Source organism: Saccostrea cucullata, unplaced genomic scaffold (assembly GCF_032062105.1).
Source record: "Saccostrea cucullata isolate Sc308-1 unplaced genomic scaffold, CSIRO_AGI_Scuc_v1 ctg1392, whole genome shotgun sequence".
In the NCBI taxonomy this organism is placed as follows: domain Eukaryota; kingdom Metazoa; phylum Mollusca; class Bivalvia; order Ostreida; family Ostreidae; genus Saccostrea; species Saccostrea cuccullata.
The window spans coordinates 63,594-86,054 of NW_026918795.1; the positions used below are offsets into that span (position 1 = coordinate 63,594).

Here is a 22,461-nt window from a genome sequence, read left to right on the forward strand (position 1 = left end):
AAAAATTTAAAAAAAAGAAAACAAAAGAAAGCATAAAACATGCCTAGCTAGCCTAACTGATAATTGAACATTTATATTTTTTTAAGATTTGAAATTGTCATTGCAGTTTGTCGAATAACAGGTTAACAGATGCTTCACACTTGATAAGTACTAGGTTGTAAGATATTATATCTTATTGGGTCTCTAATGAATGTCAAAAAATATTTTTCCATTGATTAAACAAACATTGTGGTTTATGATATAATGATATACACATTAGATAGACATAAAAAGTGTAATTAAAAAAAAATCACACAAAAACTTTAATTTTATTTGTAAGCAATTCAAAGTCCTCAAAATTTCTCCTAGTTTTGATCGTGGGTGTAGACACCGACAAATTGTACTTCACTGTACGGTGGCTCGTACAGAACCATCCAGAGAAATCCTTCATCAGTTGGAATCTAACAATATAATGTAATTATGTAAAATTTAAAAAAAATCATAAATTGCGAATAACTTGTTTAGTTTGAAGTTTATCACTGGGAACACATTAAGTTCTGACTTCGGAAAATATATTTTTAAACTTTAAAACTGAAAATATACTTGCCTTCACTGAATAGTTGACTCCGTCAACAACTTGTGTTTGATAAGTCACAGCTTTGAATGTTTCAAAGACTGTGTTCCGTTCCTTTTCAGCCTTGGTTTTGAACTACAACAGGCAACGAAGAAGTATGAAACATAAATTATTTCATTTTTTTTATTCTTCAAGAGTCAAAACTTTTTAGAGTTACCTTATCTATCATCTTCTGTATATCCCGATCAGCTGGACGTGAAGGATACCAACCGCCAGGCATGGACTAGTTTAACGAGAAAAAATGTACATATTAAAATAGATACTGCATTTATTGTGTTTTCCTTCTTTCGAAATAGTAATGAACTTGGGCAATTATTTCATTCCTCATAAAGACACTGAATTACATTCAAGGTCAAATTTCAATTTAAAAAACCATAATATCTTCAATATGGGTTATAAATCCTGTACATGACTGTACAAATTGTAACAACTGTAGATTGGATCTTTATGCATGTTAAAAACCTAAGAATAATATAATATAATAATAAAAATATTTTCATCACAACATGTATTGGTAACGATCCTCTAAAAACTAATGTCCAAATAACTGTATCTCACTTCCATTCTCAATGGCCGTGTAGTGTAGGGCAGCGTTGTGAGAATTCCATCGGCATCGAAAGCAAGTTTTTAACTTGCCTAGATAGCCGAGCGGTCTAACGCGCTGTTCCTGCACTGCTAGGAGACAGATTCCGCAGGTCGAGAGTTCAACCCCGGGCTGGGGCGGAAGTGAGTATCCTTGTAAAAGTGAATTTCTCTGTGCTTTCTATATTAATATTCCTTCACTTAGGGCAGTTATATTAGTTTAAGAGTTTTTGTAATTTGTGCTTTATATATATATATATATATATATATATATATATATATATAGAGAGAGAGAGAGAGAGAGAGAGAGACTTAGAACAAAACCTCAGCCAATAAAATTTAATTGATTCAAAAAATTTCCTCTCACGCCTGTTATATATAATATTATCATCTATTTTATGCATATAAAATCAGATGACTTTATTTTACGGGAAAAGGTATTAATTTTTTGGTCGGGATCGGCCTGCGGCCTTGGGTATATATAAGTCGGAAAGCTCGGGATCAATACTGTAAATGTATTATATTTAGCGTGTACGATATTTGGCGGTAAATGACTTCTGAATAAGTTAGCGTTGTTTTGATTTAGCGCATTTCTTCATATTCTTATTTATGTGTTTACTTTCAAGACATTTAGCTATGTACTTGATTTAGCGGTAGCTTCGATCCGCCAAAGCCGCTAAAAAGAATACACAGCCAAATGTAATACGTTTACAGTATTCTTTTCATCAACTTGCTGGATACAGAGTAGGTTGAATATTTCTCTGTCAAGTTTTTTTATAATATTTGTAAGAAATTTTTTGCATCTGCCTTTAATATCCCACCCACCCATTCCCCATAATTTGGATTTTAAATGATTGCATATTTGGTTCTTGGTGCTGGCTTTTTCTTTGTATTTTACAGAATCTGTTGCACTGGATGTCGTCTTCGTGAAATATGTCGTGGCATAACCTGTACAGGAGTGGCGTTTGCGCACACCAAAGCAACTGAGGCCTACATAAACTTTGTATTGTTGTGAAGTTTTCACCATTGAACTGTGAAGGGGGTTGAAGTGTTGAACCATTTTATATGTAAAATATTTGCTGATATGTTGATATAATTTGTTTTGTGCTTGAATTGTGTATATAACTAATTACACTTAAATAAGTAACCTTAAATAAGTAACCACCCGCGGTTTATCCGGGGTGGTCATTTTTGCACATATGACTTGTTTGTGTTGATGAATGTTGTTGAATTTGTGTGGGTTTGCCCAAAAGTTGTGTGTATTAATTGGCATCCCACAAATTACTATGCCACGGCCAATGTTCGCCAAAATAAAGGTTAAAACAAACATTTTGTTGTCATTTCCCTGTATAAATAATATGCTCAACTTCACCGTTCGTTGCACATATCGAGCACGCAATTAATATCGAGCACACGCGGTTCCAGAATGGACTCCAACCCATTGAGGTTAGCACGGGATTGTATGAAATAACTTGATTCAGGCACGTAGCAACGGGGGGGGGGAACTAATTCTAAACATAATTTTTGCTATCGCAAATGTTCATTAAAAGGGAGGTTGTCCCCTTTTTCTTACAGTATATGAATATGAAGGTAATGTAGTATTGTACGAAAATGGCAGTCGAAGAACTTATGATTGAAAAGTAGTTGTCCACAAACTACTCCCCCCCCCCCCCCCAAAAAAAAATATATATATATATATATATATATATATATATATATATATATATATATATATATATATATATATATATATATATATATATAAAGCAAGTGAATTAATGAATATCTTTCTAACAAGAATCGTACCTATATTTTTGAAAAATGATTTTGTTTAGATGACAAGGCCCTAGTCAGCAGAAGTGGGTTTCGCTGTCTAAGGTCAAATAAAAATTTGATGAAAATTGTGACTTAAATATGTCTTCAAAGACAAAGTTCGTATCTGATATATATGACGATGGTTGTATTTTCTGTATGTAACGAAATTTTAAAAAAAATTATATTCAGAAAGGCGACAAAAGATTAAAATGGAAAAAAAGTGTAACAGGCCTAAAAAGTTCAAAGATCATTGTAAACAACATGTGGGTTTTAAATATTTCTTTTTATGTGCTGAACAAAAACCAATGAAGACACGCCTATATATATCTGTGAAGTGAACCAATCAGACACCGTTAAATATTTCAGAGAGAAGAAATAGAAGAAATCTTCAACACAAAGAATCAATTCTTCGCGAGAAATGGAAGCATTTGATCGGCTGAATACGTAGGTTATGTTCTAAATCCATTAAAAAATTCAACCAGTACATTATGCAAGGAAAGGGTTTTAATTTTCTTTATAAATACGGTTTGTATATTTACATTCAACTCGAATTTTTACGTTCAATTATTTGAAATTTACAAAGATGAATATTTACATGTAAAATCAATTGTTAAATTCATCTGCAATATGTATAAAAATGTTATGAAGTTTCAAATATTTTTTTTATCTTCAAAATTCTTATTCAAGAATTTATGACAATGCAACTTGACTTATTTTTGCCTTCGATATCTACATGTATGATAACACAGATGGACGTATTTGTAATTCTTTAAAAAAGATATCACTGTCAGGAGACAATGCAAATGTTATTTAATACTAATAATAATGACTCTTGACAGAATATTTAAGCTTAAGCTGACAGATAAATTTATATCAAAAAATATTATAGCCTGTTATACACTGAGAGCATACGTGTATTGAATACATTATTTCACTGAAATATTTCTAGGTCGAAGTTTTGGTAAAATTTAATCAAATAATCAAATTATACACATTAACGTTTAAAACGTTTAAATTGTCCTTAAAAATTTTTCGAAATTGAATTGAATTACATGTGCATTGCCCCCCCCCCCCCAAAAAAAAAAAAAAGCTATAATATATTTATTTGAAAATAGGTTAAGATTACTGACGTAAATAAGTAAATTCCAAACATTAAAAGAAACTTCTTAACTTTCATATCAACAGATTATTTTGCATGTAGAAATAATTTTCATGCATAATAACAGGTCTATTAGGCAATCCATGTTAAAATGATTTATCTTGCGTGTACTTTGCTGGGGGGGGGGGGGGTATTTCATAATAAAATATGTAATTTTTGTGTATATTTCAAAATTCTTAATACTGAAGTAATTTATACTTTTTCCTCTTCGTCCCAAGGAAATGGATCCTTCATTGACAGTGACCTCAGGGCAATACCCACTGGCTTTCCATTACATCCACTTCGTTCATAGGGTATGCAAATGATCGGATGGAAGTGATGAATGATGACCTATTGATTGAAAATAAGTAACATGTAGTGATAAAATCTACTCTATGACAAAAAAAAATGTGTCAGCAAGGGAAGATTTATTTATGCTCTAGAATAGCGAAGTAAGGAGTTGATCTTTACTTCGCCTTTCATATCCCACTTTGAGACGTGTAGACCGGTGTAAAGACAAATAATGACCCCCATCGAATAACGACCGGGGGTCATTTTTCGCTGTCGAAAAAGACCTTCGGTTATTACTGGACGTTGAAAAATGAACTTTTGTCCGTAGAAAAAGTGTCACCACCCTAAATATTTGCAGAACCCAAGTGAAGAAAAATGACTCCCTGTGGATTAAAACTGAAATTTTTAGCGGGCAAAAAGTTAGATAGAGAAGCATATTGGCCAAAATGCTTACCTGAGCTATTGGGAATAAATTGATGATATGTTGATCTTATAACATTATACAATTATAACTTTATTCTAAGGTCAATGCGATGATTCAGAATCTAAAGGAGTAAAGGATTTATGGAGCCTAAAGGGTTAGGTAAACATTGTTTTTTCGATGGTGGAAATCATCGTACTTACAGAAAAAATCAGCAGCATTATATATTATTATATCGTCCGCTTGAAAAGCGGGATGGTATATAGTGATCGGGATGTCCGTCCTTCCGTCTTGTACGCTTTGGGGTATTCATCTCTTATCTGCAACTCCTCTTATATATAAAAATGTGTGTTTGTGAAACAGTTATGCCCCTGTGTGGCAACATAGCGAAGATTTTACTTTTCTTAAGGTCTTCAATCCTTATAGGAACAAATTCAATGAAATTGAAAACATAACAGTGTGTAAGCATCGAATACTCAGTTTATTTAGACATACTTCCCATTTATTACTATAAATATGTATAGTGGGATGTGACCTGACTAATGACCTTGGATTTTGCTAAGAGTTATCTCCCTTTTTTCAATTAATTAAAAAATCAATTAAATAAGTCTAGCCGGTAAAAAATGTTTTCAATTGTCATTTTATTTTCAATGTTTCAATGCTTCTTCCACCGCAGGATTTATTGATATTCAAATTATTTGAATTTTTATTTTGAAAAAAAAAGGCTTTTCCTCATAGACTTCAATGCAAACTTTGTAAATTAACTACTGCTTAATTAATAAAATTTTAGAAAATTTTTCGCGGCCAATTCTTTTTCATTATAAAATGCTTTAATGTGATATCAGAGTAATATGTACTTGACGGACATTTAAGGGTAGATAATTTGGCTCATTAGGGATGGAAATCCTTAAATACATATTAAATATATTGGTACCAAACGTATGGTCTTCTCACAAGAAATACAATTGCAAAATAGGAACGCCCTAGCACCACTTGTTTGGCTAATGGCTAAGGATACGTTTTTGAAAGGTAGGTCAAATTCAAAGGACAAAGGTCAAAAGTTTATGGTTTCTTAAGAAAGATTTACTGTAACAAGGATTACATATGTGAAATATGAAAACCAAAGTATGAAAACACTAGCCCTTATACCCTTCCAAAGTTTTTTCATAAGTACGGAAATCTCCAAGGTCTAGGTCAAAAGGTCAAAGTTTTTAGTATCCAATAAAAGGTCATGCTAAAATAAAATACATATGTGAAGTTTGAGAGTACTAGTTACTACCGTTTAAAAGTTATGGCCTAAACAAAAATTTGGTATTTTTGTGTAAAATGGGACAAATTCCAAGGTAAAGGTCAAAAGGTCAAATTTGGTGGTATCCAAAGTAAGGTCTTGTCACAAGGAATACACATATTAAATATGAAAGTCTTAGCTCCAATACATGAAAAGTTATGATCAAGGTTAAAGATTATTCCCTATCCATTTTTTTCAGAATGCATTTTTTTTTTAAATTACTAATTTGAAAATGAAACTCATTTAGTCACCCAATCTTTTTAAAAAAAACACTATAGTAAAAACATCTCTCATTCTTGACTGGAAAAGATGCACACAACATTCAGGAACATAGAATCAGAGGATGGGCTGGGTGTTTTCCCCTTTCCAAATTAATGAATTTAAATTTCTAGTTTCTCACTTGAAAATGTTCATTTCAAGTCTGGTTGTTCTACCAAGGGCGGGGGGGGTGTAAAAAGAATATGTTTTTGCCAAGATTTTAAATATCTTAATCATATAGTGTTAGTCTGCATGTATAGGATGGAACATATGAAAAATATATAGTATCGAGGCGTCCTGTATTCCTTTCTTTTTTATTCACTCATCCGAATGATGAAACCTTATTAATTTGAACAAATTACTTATTTGTACGCACCGATATTAATTCTTCTGTTTCAAATTTTTAATTTTCCCCAACAAATATATTTTTTTCTGACACAAAGTATCAGTGGAGTCACTGGAGAAAAAAATATTAATAAATTCATTCGCCAGCATGCATTTGATCCATTTACATTTCTAGGTTTGCTCCTTTATGAGATTGTTAATTGCTTAAAATCTGATTTATCAATATTTCGGCAGAGAGAAATTGGGAATTTCATTATCCCTACGTGCTAAGAAGAACAAAGATCAAATCTATTCGAACAAATGCATGAATTATACTCGAAGGAAGAACATTTCTAATATACATCATATTTTTCCCTTTCACCTATTATTTTTGTATCACTTTAAAGGGGGGCATTTGTCAATGGCGGTCAATATTTTAAAGGACTAACATATCAAATGATGACCCCTATCACTCTTTTTCTACAAAAAATGATTTTTTCTACGGGTGGGGGTCATTTTTGTCGTTGAAAAATGAACCCCCGGTCATTATTTGATGGGGTCATTATTCGTCTTTACACCGGTCAGTCGGATAAGATCGTATAACACGAGATTCCGTGCCAAGGACAAAATTTGCAACTTTCCATCGACAACTGGTGAAGTGGCGTAGAATCGTTTTTGAAAGTGGGGGGGGGGGGGGCAGCCAGAGAATTTTTTTTTTACTTACCTGAAAAAGTTGACAAGCAAAAAAAAAAAAAAAAAAAAAATTTTAAAGTTGCCAAAGTCCAAAATAGTACCAATTTCTATATAACATTTTCGGTACATCACTGAAAGTCTACAAGTGGGGGGGGGGGCAACCAGGCTTCTTATAGTATAACTAAGGTTGGGAAAAAAAGTGGGGGGGCCAAGCCCCCCTGCCCCCCCCCCCCCCCCCGGTTGCTACGCCCCTGTGTTGGCGTCTCCATATGAGTGAGGTTCAACGATATACAGCCAGTCCATTATTCATTGCTTTTAAAGATCGGGAGCCAATACGAAATAAATGGAAATCTGAAAAGGAACCCTGATTGATTGATTAATGTCCCTCTAGAGATTTTTTCTTTCATATGGAGACGCCACTTCAGGTTGAAAGCTTCAATTTTATTCTTATACTTTGCACTCGATTCGATCAGTATGTATAATTTTTTTTTAACTTTCAAAGGATGTGCTACTGGCTAGTTGTACTTATATGAATGCATAGCAACTCAACATCGAATATTCTATTATGATGTCCTTCATAATGAAACATATTGTAAATGCCATGCAATTAAATAGCTAAATACATCAGAAAATATTGCGATAGCAGATATAATACTTGTGCAGTGAGAATTTTTAATAATACTTGCAATATTTTATATGCATTTGAGCAATTTTATCAAATGCTGTTTGTTGCCACTTAGTTTGTGTGTTCATTGTTATATATAAGTCATCAATAATTAAATATCTAAACAAAAAAAATATATTCTCTCAGATTTTATATAATCATATTATCAGAAGTTTGAATAAATTTCAAAATGAGTTATCTGGCATACATAACGTTTAAGTACCTTGATTATGTAGAAAATTTCCTCTTCAATCGTCACCCTAACTTTGCGAACTTTTACTGGCTCAAACACAATAAATGTTTCACCAAGTATTTTTTCGGCTTTTGTTTTGTCCTAAAAAGTAAATATTACAATTGTGAGTAATAATTTGTTAAACTTACAACATATGTTAAAACACTTGGATATAAACATACGTATCGATAACGATACTTTTATAAATCTAATGTTCACATAATTGTCAAAATAACTGTATTTTTATGCGCCCAAATTTATTTGGGGCGTATATTGTTTTTTGTTCTGTCTGTCTGCTTATCTGTTTGTCTGCCTGGTTGTCTGTCTGTTGTCAACGTTAACCTTCGCCATAACATTTGAACCGTGAGAGATAGAGACTTCATATTTGGTATGCTTACTCAACTTAATAAGCACTTTCAACTGAAACCAAGGTCAATGACATTGTGACCTCGACTGTGACCTGTATGTGAAAAACCTTAAACTTTCGCCATAATGTTTTTACTATAGGAGATAGAGACTTCATATTTCTTATGTTTGTGACCTTCACTGTGACCTATTTGCGAAAAATAGCTTTTTCGAACTTTCGCCATCACATTTGATCAATAGGAGATAGAGGCTTTATATTAGGTTTGCGTACTCCACTAATTATGTGCATAAATGATATCAAAATAACTTTAAACTTAACAAAGTTAACATATTCAAATATTTGATATAGGTTGCGAAAAGGTCGTTGAAATAATTTTGCTATTAGGTCACTTGATGATTGAGTAATAGTAGCTTAATGAAGTTTAGACATTAAGTACCAAGCTGATCTTTTGTCTTATGTTATCTTCTCTTTATTATGGAAAGTTACGCTTTTTTTTTGGGAAAATTGGTGTACGATTTACGACATTGTCATATTTAGTTAGCGATAATAAATTCGTTCCATTATGTAAATAGTACTTCACCAGAGTACACCCGATAGACCGGACAAACTTATTCGAAACTTCAAATAAAACAAGTAACACTCTAAATGTCTGCAGTGTTCAATAGTTTAATAGTAGTTCTAATTGTTTACCCCACCCCCTTTTATGACTTCTTGGTTTTCTTTTGTCGTTATAAATGGGACAGGGCGTCTAAAAAATTGACAATTGTTAGGTCACCTGAGTTTACACAGGTGACCTATTGCTATATGTTGCTATCTGTTTTCGTCCGTCGTCATACGTCGTCCGCCGTGCGTTAACACTTGAACATTTTCAGCTTATTCTCTGCAACCACTCAACTACTAGGGGACTTAGTTGATTGAAGTAATAACGTACTTAATACGTACTTAGTTACATAGTTTGATATATTGATAGAATATAAATATTTTTCATGATGGAACTTTTATAAAGCATTGTTACGTGTAGTAAATTGCCTTGGATAATATGGCTAAAACGAATCATTTTTTTTAGTCCCTGTTTCATCTACCTGGTAGTTTATCGTGTGTTATATTAATATGAAATACTGAAAAGGTAAAGGAATATTTGCAAGTCAAAATCAATGTTTGCTAAATGAAAATGTTATAGTATTTTTCTACATGTAAGTATCTAATGAAGTTTCCTTGTTTCATTTAAGTACTCTTTATGATATATTATGACTTATTAGATTCATGATTTAAATAATTGAAGTATATATGAATTTCTTAGAACACTTTCAAAAAAACATAAAATAGTGTTAATAAAATCTAAAAAGACATATATGTATCAAAAATATTAAGTGACTTCTTGAGCAGTGTACGTAAATACTCACCTCAGTTGCTTTCTTTTTTTCCAGTGTCGTTATTTTTTCCCATTCCCCTTCTTTCGGGAGACGAGGATCCTGTGTAAAAAGAAATTGAACCAATATTAAGGTATTTATTTACTAATATCATTTAGCGCTACATAAACGTAGCTTCATCAAGATATACAGAATATGTTTCAACTGATAACATTATTATCACAGATAGTACAATTTATGCCGCTATGAGAATTGGTAATTTTTACACCATCAGATAATCACGCATAACCGAGCGCAGTCTGTCGGACATGTGCCTTTATCGCAGAACACTGCAAAGAGGAGTTGAACCAAATGCCTTTACCTTTGGCTACAAATATTCCCCCTAGCAATATTGCTCTTTAACCTTTTAACCTCATATGTCATATGTAGTGCACTTCATTGACTTCGATAGCTCAATTCCATATCTTCCCCTTAGTACTGTAATCTTACTACACCGTACATTTGGCTGTGTATTCTCTTTGGCGCCTTTGGCTTGGGGGAATTTTCTTAATTTAAGTACAACGCTAAATGTCCTGCACTTTATGCATACATAAAAACATAAAGAAATGCACTAAATCAATTGTTAAAAATGAATTACCGCCAAATATCGTACAGGCTAAATATAATACATTAAATTTTACAGTTTTTCAGCTTCCGCAATATAAGGCAGACGGCTTGTGAAAGAAAGCATCATTTATAAGATTATATACCTTGTCCTCTTTCTTTTCTTATTTTACGTTTACCAAAAAAAAAAAACCTCCGTTCTGACCTGGCAAACTCTTGAAATCCTAAACCAAGTTTTCTATTTCAGTAACAAATGTGTAATCCAAGATATATATTTTTACTCAGTGTTATTAAACTTCAAGAGAACAGTATATTACACAAGATCCAACATGAGAAGTTGCCCGGCAGATTGGACGATTATGGTGTTCTACTCTAGTTGTCTTCTCAATTGGAAGCAGAATTTCCCGTAAGATCGAATGCAATGAAATTTAGTACATATTGATTTTTCAATAACTGCACCTGTTACGTGTAGATCAGGAGACCCCACACATACAGCTCTCGCTCAGTTGTAATTGTTTGTTAACGACTTACCCTCTAGAATGAGCTGCGAGGTCAAATGCTTTATGCAGTAAAAATGAGATGAGCCAAGTGCGTTAGAAAAAGAAACTACAACACAAGCTGTCTCTCAACGTTCGCGCTGCATTTGCTTACAGTTCCAACTACACCTGCTCAGCAGTTGCTCAATTTTCGATCTGCATTATTCATCGTTTAATTTTAAAAGAGACTATAGAGTTTTTAAAATTTTTAACATCTTCCTTACTGTAGATGTATTAAATATCCGACATAATGAGTTATCAGGGTCATATCTAGTCTTTTATCTAATTTCATATTTATTTTCTTATTTAGATTTGAAGGGTGTAGTGTTATTGTTCATATATAAATATAAAAGTTCATGGTGGTAAAGAAAACATTTTTTTCTAAGAAACTGTTTAAAATATTGATAGATACTTGTGCAGTGACAGTCTGATATTATACTTAATGAAAAAAAAGTGCTCATTTTATTCAATTATCACATGTAGTATCAAAGCTACATGACTGTACGGAATGACATTTAAGTAATGTATTTATGAATAAAGATTAATACAAGTAGTCGCCCGGGTGGCGCAGCTGGTAGAGCGCCTCCTCCAAAGTCGAATTAAGGAGTCGGTCCTTACGTGGCGGGTTCGAATCCCACTGTGTGACGTGGAAAACGGTCCTTCGGATGAGACTATATTATCCAAAATCCCATGTCGCAGTAGGTGCTAACATGAAAAAAGATCCCTTACCGCTCAATGGCCCTGAGTGCTGAGTATAGGACACAATTTGCAGCAATTTAATCTGCATACGATTAATTAGTCAATGGATACATGTACATTGTATATTTTAATTCATTTCTATTCACATGTAAGATATGGGAGGTATTCCCAGCATAAATATTGGACATTTTCGAGAAAGTAATTATTTATTATTTTCTCTATTCGAATTGTTTGATATTTCTAAATAAAATGTTAATATATAACTTAAGTTGAATTTTTATTGTTCCTTATACCATTTACAAATGTATCATGTTTTCAACGATTCAGTTAAATCCTTTCGGAAGCCGCGTTATCAGTTTTCTCGAAGAATATATTAGTTTACACTATTTCATCTTGCGTAAGGAACATGTCAATATGAGAAAGAAAAATAAATCATGTGAGATATGCAGCCTTTCCTGTTCTGAGTGTTAAGACAAGTGTTCCAACTTCCTATGGAATTTTGCATTTATTTTCCAAAAAAAAAGGATAAAATTATTACAACCCTGCTGTGAAATGTGCCAGAAATGACAATTTTCCTACACATTTTACATGTATTTTGTTTATTCTACTGAGGGTAATGACATGGCATGAGATCATAGCTGATCACAACTTTTTTTTAGAATGCTGAAGAAAAGAAATCAAAAGAATTGTTGATATATATATTTGTTTGTTTTTTGTTTGCTTGTTTGTTTTGTGCATCACTCTGTGAGTATGGGATGTGGTGTGTGAGGTGTGTAAATTTGTAATGTTTTGGAAAAAGATATGTTTGTAGTGGTTGATTGGTCAATGGCTTAGAATTTGTGTTTCTGTGAGGGGGTGGGGGAATGGGTGAGGGTACGTGTGTATGTGTGTGTTCATTACCGTTTCCACTGGATCCTCTCAATAAGCGTTCTTAAATTCCAGTTTTTCATTATATCCCATATAGATGGATCTGGTCACCTAGTAAAAGAGTCACACATAGTTTTGTTAGCAATAATGCAGAAATTCTTTCTTAATCGAAATTCATATTTTAGAAGTTCTACGTTTGATATCTTCAAGTTAAAGAACATAAAGATAAGTTTTCTTTTAATGAATTACCCTTGTGGCCACTTGTGTACAATATCTTCTGTCGGATTCTCGAATATACTCTGCATCTATTTCACCTTTTTGCAAAGTTTCTTGTATTGCCTTAATTTCTTTCAGCATCTGTTAATATCATTTTAAGTTTGTGCGTTTAAATACATAAAATACATTAAATCTGAGAAGCTATTTAATCAAAGTATTTGAAAATTAACTCATTTTATTTATTAAAACAACAATGATACACTTACACTTTTTCAATTAAAATTTTGATGTTTTTATCTGAATTTGAATACTATTATGAACCTTACCGTTTCCTGAATGATGCGTTTTTCCCTCTCTGTTGGGGATCTTGGTGGAGAAAATAGCTCTGACTTGCGAAGCATCTAAAAATTGAAACTGATTCAATCAATATTCACACTTATGTTTAAAATACTGATCATTTGATTCACTCAGTTTTTCTGCTTAGCAGATTTGAAAACAGAATAAGTCCTTTTATTATGTTGAGGTATATTTCCCCCACATTTTCTGTTCACTAATAATACTTTTTTTTTATATTTTCAAGCTCGCTAGAGCCGAATTTTAAAGCTAGTTTTCTGATCACCTGTTGCCGACCGTCCTTCTGTCCGTCTTTCTGTTCATGTGTATGCATCTTAGATTATCAACTTCTACTCATGAATCATTGGGCCAAATTTTAACCAAAGTTTGCGGAAATTTTCCTCTGTTATATGAGATTTTCAATTGTTCAGGTAAAAGGACGTATCTCGCCAACAGAGATTAAACAGTGAATGATTCAGAAAGAAGTATACATGTACATTTTCAATTGTTCAGAAAATATCCACCCGGGTTAGGTGAGGCTAAAGAAGTAGATTAATTTTTACTCTGAAATTGATAACAATAAATTAGAAAAAAAAATATCCTGTCAAAATATACTGGACGCTTTTTTTAACATAATGCATACAATTGTTGCTTTCAAAGCATCTGATGATCGGCATTGAAAAAAAAAGTCCACGACATTGGATTAAATTAATGGTTATACTAGCATATTCAAATCTGTTTTGTTTTACAGACCCGCGGCTCAAGTGTTTTGAATTTTCAGTGAAAAAATTAATCGAGAAAAATGAATCTTTTGTCTTTCTGATGTCGAATTTTAAGCTGAGAGCGACGTAAGATAAACAGGATAAATATATATAAAGGTATAAATGCAAAGTTCATCGCAGCATAATAGACCTTAAGTGTAAAAATTAATTGACAGGACTGCCATTCATAAATTTTCACAAGTTCTGATGACAAATAAAATGCTTATGAATCTGCTGCAAAGTGATCTGTTGGTGACATGATTATTTATCCGAATTTAAAAGTAGCTGCATGTTAATTAACTTCCTAAGTCAGTTTATACATGTAACTGCCAATGGTAGCTACGTGTAAAACCAGAGACATTGTCTTGGAGTATGTTAGCTTACAGTCTTAACATGCATTCTTAGAAAAGGAATCCTTATATATTCTTCAAATGTAACGAAAAAACAATATGAGAGAAGTGGAATCCATTTGAAGGTGCAACTAAAGATTCTGTGAGTACTTCGACTTAACATAAAATACTTTGGTTAATTAGAGTTTACTATATTTTACTAGATCTACGTAAAAGTCATTGTTCTTACTTATAAAAACCTAGTGACACAATACTTTCCACTATAAATAAGTATAAATTATTCTATTTTAATGCTATAAGTATTTTGATAGCCCCTTTACCCATCAACTAACTAATTTCTTTCCATGATCCTTTCAACACGTGAACATCTTATCTTATCCTTATCGTCCCTACTTATGTGTTCGGAACCTTTTATTTTTCGTTGTTCTGTAAATTATAAAACCCGATGAGTTCAGGGTAGCTCTGGCAGTGGATCTGACGAGAGTTAGTGAGACTTCAGCAAGATAAGGTAAATTATTCACGGAAATGTGGTTAGGAAGTGAGTAGCACGTGGAGGCATGGTAAACAGAAAAGTTATGTTGCGTTTCAGTTTTCACCACCCTAGAATCAGCTGATAATGTCTGTAGAAATGTACTTCAATCAATCGATCTCTCTTACATTCATTCAAACTAAAAGCCCGAGATAATAAGTACCGCCCTCAGATTTACCTGGTCTGTATCCCCCTGTCAATCAAATAATTATGGGTACTTGAAATTGATTGACATTTAGCTACTAGTCCCTGTGTATATCTCTTTCACCTTGTTTGACACGCGTTGCTACCATCAAATTAACTTTCGGTCCTCTGATGTTTACCGCTCAATTAACCATCGCAATAAGGAAGCCATTTTGATGCAAAAATTTCAGCTTGATTATAATTAATTAATTATCTGTTTTACAAACATCTCATTGTATTTCAATAAAATGAATCGAGATTGTGTATATTTTTACTAATGAAAATTGCATATGTGAATGAAATCTTGTTTTCACTCGTAAAAATTAAGAATGATTCTTGTTTTGAAACGCGGCGAAAAATGACGATGAAAATAAAGGAGAAAATAAGCTGTTACCACTTTTTTGCATGAAATGGATAACTAAGGATGTAAACAAAATATCTGATAAGTAACAGCTTCACCTGGAAAAGTATTAAAGTATTATTTTTTTTTCTTTCCATTTCCCTTTTTTATAACCGAGCATTTCTTGCTTCGAGGGTAGCATTGTTACCTCCGTTCGAGGTCACAGGTGTTAAAAATAGTTTTGAAAGAAATACATAATTATATTATAGCAATAATTCAATATTTTGTTTATCATTTTTATTATAACCCAAATTTACTTAAAATACACACATACTAGTGTGTAATTTTAACTTTACAAAACCATCGTTATTGCGAATTGTTAATATAGGATACAGAATGTACATTTGCAAAAAATAGGACCACGCGACTTTTTATACAAAGGACAAGTGACTTTGACTATTTGACCGTAATTGAAGCTCTTAATTGTGACTATATTCACGATAATTATGAATAGTTTTTAAGATTTTGAAAGGGACAAACAAGGATGAGTATTTTACTTTTGAAATTATACCTGTATTTCATAATGAATATTTTTTTCTACAACTAACTCAAGTCGTTGCTGCTGTACATATGACGTACAACAAACCGTAGATTTTTACTAAAGTCGGCCTGCGAGATTTCTGCTTGTCTGATATTATATATACATGTAAGTTTGATATTACGAAATTTTACAATCATCATTAAATGCTATTGATATTTTTTTTTATTTACGATGTCGAATTCTACTAATTTTATTATGACCAGTAGGCCATCAAGCTGTACAGGTAATACCCATGGACTTCCTGTGTATACTGTTTGTGTATGGATTAGCGCTTCCCACGGTCTGCACGGTGCCTCGGAGTGCCACGCATTTAAAATTTAGTCCCTCCCCTTACCTGAGAAAACCGTACGGTTAAAAATCTCGGCCTTGAAATAAGTTTTCTCTCTAATACCATTTTCTGCAGTCATAAATTAAAATTTCTTTTTGGACAAACATTTTTACATGGGAACCGGGACTATAGTATTTGGCGTCAGATTAGCAATTGAGGCACCAGCATGATTTTAACTGACGAATCAGCGAAATGAGTATATATTGCATTATGGGTTACTACGAATACTACAGGAATTTTACACTTGATAAAAAGGAAAATCTTATGGTAAATGAAAAGCATTCTTAAAAATATTATTTTCATGCTAATAATGACAAACAATTCATTTGTTAAATAAACGGTGGAAGTCTAGGCTTCTGAAAGTCATACTGCAAAAGTGATTTGCGTCTGTATTAATTCCTTTGTTGTACTATCAGTGAATACAATTACCAGATGGATTCCCTGGCCGAACAGGAGATCACGGACGTAAACAAAGTTTTGTCCATTTAAATGCATAAGAGATGCTGCTCGTTTTCTATACCCTAGAAGCGCTGGCGTTCTGAACTAGACACAAACTTCATTTAATTAAAGATTTTTTTTTTCAGTTAACAACAAATTAAAAACACCTAACATCTTCATTCTTTTTTTTATCTTTGTATTTTGTTTGTAAGAACATATTTGTTATTTTGCAGTCCATTGACATGATCCTAGATTGACCTGAACAAGGTGTTCGAAGTAAAATGTAAACATGTATTTTGTGTAAACGTTGCTATTCATTCAACGATTGTTCAGTTGCTCGTGGTAAGATCTTCTGTGCGCATTTATAACAATAGCCATATAAGGCAAACAAAGGTTCGTCAGTGTAGATGATAATACACATTTTTTACCAGCGAATCGGTCACTAGTGAGCTCTAATTTTCGCCGAAAAGTATAAGATATATTGTTATTTTAACACCACTCTTTTAGCCACCTTTTTTTGCGTTGAAAATCATGAAAGCCTTTCAGATTGGTCTGGAAACATTTATTACAGGACATGTTATCAAAAGAAACAGGACATAGCAATATCATGTTTACTGCCAATTTTATTTATAAAACCGGTTCTACCCTATAACCTTTGAATAGATCAACCTAAACCACGTGTCTTGAATTTAAATCACAATAACATTAGTAGGGGTGCTTATTCAATGAGTAAAAATTCTGGAAAACAGTTTGTCGTGTGTTGCCACCTTTGTGACGTTTAATACATGTATATGTTTGAAATTCTCAAAAGTATTATTAACAATGACATATAATTTTTAGCAGACACAAAATAAATAGATGAGAAATAAACCAATTTGTAAAGGGAGATAATCCAAATTTAAAGTAATTTCCACCTACAGTTAACAGAAAAGTCACGAAAATGGTTCTGAAAACGCTAAATGTAGGTGGCCGGAATTTCCATTGTTAGATTTTGATTGGTCAATCTCTGCTTCTCATACAATTTATCAAGTATTCATATTCACGGGGAACACTTATTGATTCAATAATTTTTTTCAAGAAAACTTAAATTTATTTATTTTAATACAATAAGTATTTTGATAGCCCCGTAACATGTACCCATCAACTAGCTGATTTCTTTCAATAATCCTTTTAACACTGGAACACCTAATCGTGTCCTCCTCACTTGAGGAAAAAGTATGTAAAACAGTTTGTCGTGTGTTTGAAATTTTCAAAAGTATTAATAACAATGACATATGATTTTTAGCAGACACAAAATATAATGATGAGATGTAAACCAATTTTGTTCAGGGAAATTATCCAAATTTACAGTAAATACGACTTAGAGTTATCAGAAAAATCATGAAAATCGGTTTGAAAACGCCACTGAACTTGACCGAACTAGGTAAAGTTCACTAGATCTGTGTAAAAGTCATTGTTCTTAAGAGCGTTGTCCTGTAAAATCGTGGACAAAGCGTTTTTCTCGAAAACTAAGCTGAAAATTTCAGTAAATGTTTATTTATCAAATTTAAATGCATGATAATTTTTTTTCCATAAAATATAGGCAAAAATAAAGATTTCATTATGCTGGAATGTGCGCGGGGTATTGTCCAACGACGCACGGTCAAAAACCAAGGTTTTGTTAAAGAATACACAAGTTTGAATTCAAAATAAAAGTTTTGAATACAAAAGATTTGGATTAAAATTATCCTAAATCAATTCCATAATCAATTTTGTAGTCTTTGTAAAAAAAATTAAGCATTTGGTTAATTTTAGGCAGTTTCTCGAGCATTTGAAATGGGAAAGTGGTAAACACAACTCACGAAAAATGGCGACGTTTTATGACGTTACGGCGCACTGGAGAGTAGTTCAGTTTTATTTTGATGTTGTAAATTGTAATGACCCCTTTAGAGACTTAAAATGACCATAGAAGAAAAAAGTATATAAAAATATCATCATATCTTAAGTATACAAATGAAATAGGAGTTTTCTTAGCGAAGTCTTTTTTGATCGAGTCCCTGGGGAGTAAAAAACATACGGACTAATGTAATAGCAAAAGACGCTGTCACAGTTGACCGCCGATATGAGATTTTCTATTAGTTGAATGATGGTGAGAATATTGTCCGTAACTTACTAATATACAGACCCTGAGACGTGCTACTACCCCACACGCTCGCTGCACGAACGGTACACGAACGCTACACGGTTTGCACGAAACGCTGCACGGTTTACACGAAACGCTACACGGTTTGCACGAAACGCTACACGGTTTACACGAAACGCTTTGCACGAAAGGCTGCACGGTTTACACGAAAGGCTGCACGAAACGCTTTGTACACGTTTCTCACACGCTTTGTACACGATTCTCGCACGTTTTGGCCTCGTTTTGGATTTTCTACTCGGAATATCTCTGTCTTTATTACGATTTTATCATTAATTAAATGGAAATCTTTCAAAAAGCCACATATTTAGCAGCTTTTTAAATTAAATATCAGTACACTAGTATTATATAAACCGATAGGAACATTTAATACTCTGTCAGTTGTAATTAATTAATAAATAATTGTCATTTCGTATTTATTTACTTATCCAAATGTTTAAAAACGAAATGCCGATATCATGAATGACTGCTTAATAAAATACAAATTGTATTTTTATAATTATATTAGCATTTCATTACAATGTAATATTTTTACGAGTATAATTTAATAAATTAAACAAGAATTCGATTTCTTACTGCAGGAATGTGAACTCATTGATTTCAAATAATATTGATTATATTGTGTTTGATTTCCGTAGGCGGATTATTTATCTTTATTTTGATTTAGTAATAAAATTTGCCTATATACTCTACTAACAAGTATTGATACAATTTTAAAGATTTTTTTTTTATCTTACGTAAGCATTATCTATAGGAGGGAAACCGGTAAAGGGGGGGGGGGTTAAATTTGATGACTTAATCTATTTCTATTTTCTTTCTCTTTTTACATGAAGCTTATCAAATAACATCAGTATACCCATCATACTGTAAAATCCTTCATTTCAAAACCCGACCAGAGGTATGTAAATAATATATGTGTATATTAATTAATAGTCGCGGCATTTGACTATACATTGTACATACAATGTAGATCGATCTTTACACCGGCATTCAGGTATATTACAAGAAAATTAAATATCGTGGATGAAATAAAAACTACTTGAATTATGAAACAAATAATATACAATTATTCTCGATTTACTCCTAAGCCTTTCTTACATGATATTCATAAAAAGACTTCCAAATCAGTTCTGTTTATTTTACTGTTTACGACTAGAAATTCGGATTTACACATAAAAGATGAAATCCGCTGACATATAAATTGTACCCATTAAATATTTATAGAACCATTTTATTTAAAAAGAATAATAAAACCAGTCTTAATTTTCAGGTGCCATCAAGCCGTGAACTCAACATGTACATATATCAATACGGGTTTTCAGTTGCCATGCACTCGGAGCCCGTGATCGCTTTGTAAATGACCTTGATCACAGAAGGCGGAAAGAAGATTCCAATACATTTTTAAGGGGTGTATCTGCACACACATTTAACAAAGGATTTAAAAGAGAAATAAATAATTAAGCATTTATTTAACCTGACATTAGATTGAAAGTTACAGCAAAAAAAAAATGAAAGACTGTATTAGTAATTTAATTTAAACCCCCCCCTCTCCCCCGTTTCTAAACATGTGGTCGTGAGTGCATGTAAATTAAAATTATAAAATCCATTTATTTGAAAATAATGAGCAACAGGTATTATGAATTACAAAGTATTAAATGACACATTATTTCAATCTTTCTTTCATGTACTTTAAATGTAAAGACAAGAGCGGAGCCCTGATATATTTTTCCTTTAAATTAAAAAAATAATAATACCGGTATTTCTTTCTTTGAGAAAAAAAAATTTAAGAAACCATATTCGCGTTGATAGTATATTGAATTCAATGCCCTTAAAATTGTTGTACAGGAAAAGAAAACAAGCAAATAAATATTATACATGTACATTACCGTGTAATTTCATTTTGTTGTTCGATTTTTTTAAACTTCTTTTTAAATCCTGACCCATCAAAAGCCATATTTAAAATGAAATGACTTCCGAATGAATCTTACACGATTCTCGCACGAAAATCACACGTTTCTCACACGGTTCTTACACGAAAGTCGCACGTTTCTCACACGTTTCTCGCACGCTCGCTACACGGTTTGCACGAAACGCTTTGGAGCTTACACGAAACGCTGCACGATTTACACGAAACGCTACACGGTTTGCACGAAACGCTGCACGGTTTACACGAAACGCTACACGGTTTGCACGAAACGGAAAGCGCACGAAAGTTACACGCTTTTTTGGGGTAGTAGCACGTCTCAGGGTCTGTATCTTCAGAAGATCGCATGAGGGTGTCAATTGGTTCTTCGACTGTCTGTAGAGACTAAAGAATGTGTATCAATGAAATTCCTTAATTTAAGTCGGACTCATTCAACTTCATTTTCAGCAAAGATGAAAGGTGACGCTGTTTTAGACACTTTGACGTTATACATGCTATAATACATGCGCCGTAAGGTGATACAATATATGGCATAAAATCTTATAATTTGTTTATTTATGCATATATTTATTTGAAATTTCCTGTGTATATTACTAAAATATGTACTAAATAATAGTGAAAATTTCAGAACGCAGTGATATTTATTTTTCACACTAGACAACTTGTTCACGATTTTATGAGACAACCCTCGTACTTTAAAACCCTATTGACACAATATTCGCGACACAAAAATATGCATAGATTCTTTTATGAGTTTAATGTCATTTTCTGGGTATAATGAAAGGAATGTACATGTGTCAAACATATAAATATCGTATCATTCTGTAAGTTTAATGCAATGATTATGATGATAGTGTGGGCGTCGCGAGAAAATCATCTACATTGAAAAGAAATTTTGTAACTTACAGAGATTCCAGAAGGGTCTAGTACGCTGATTTTGCATTGTTTGGAGTCAGGTTCCGTGGGTCGGAAGTTCATCCATAGATTTGGACGAATTCATTTTGATTATGATATGAGTGCTTAATAACATTTAGTTTATAGAAAATAGTAATAATAATGTACCACATCTTACTATTCGTAATTTCGACAAAGTTATGTCTTTTATTCATGCATGCAGTAACATTTTCATACATTTGAATTATTAAAATGATTAAACTATTGTCAGGATCTTAATTGTAAGACAACATAAAAAAAAAATAAACAATTGTTTCCTTTAGTCAAATTATGTTTGGTTATAAAGATGTACATGTTAAAATATGTTTTCTCAGTGAAGTAAAATTCAAGAAATTCCTAAAGAAATTAAATGATATTGAGCTATGATGTCTTACCTTTTCGGCTGTACTTTAAGAGTTACTCTTGTTCAAGAAGCTATTATACAACGTGTTATCACGTTTTGACAGTTTCTTATTACCTAAACCTTTATAAAGCAATCTTTTAAATACATTTACGTCGCGAAAAATACGCCCTGAAAAAATTTAAATTAACCAATCGAATAAATCCCTTTTCCAACCTCAAGTT

At 32.5% G+C, this 22,461-nt stretch overlaps 1 long non-coding RNA gene across 1 annotated transcript; it reads right to left on the minus strand.

Annotated features, from left to right (window-relative positions):
- Positions 1–592: 592 nt before the first annotated feature.
- On the minus strand, positions 593–22,339 carry LOC134271403 (uncharacterized). The gene is made up of 9 exons (XR_009993018.1): positions 22,272–22,339; positions 13,304–13,378; positions 13,011–13,118; positions 12,795–12,872; positions 10,090–10,158; positions 8,311–8,421; positions 4,368–4,499; positions 771–836; positions 593–688 (listed from the first exon to the last, which is right to left on the minus strand). It is a non-coding gene; the product is annotated as an uncharacterized LOC134271403 (long non-coding RNA).
- Between the last annotated feature and the right edge of the window lie 122 nt (positions 22,340–22,461).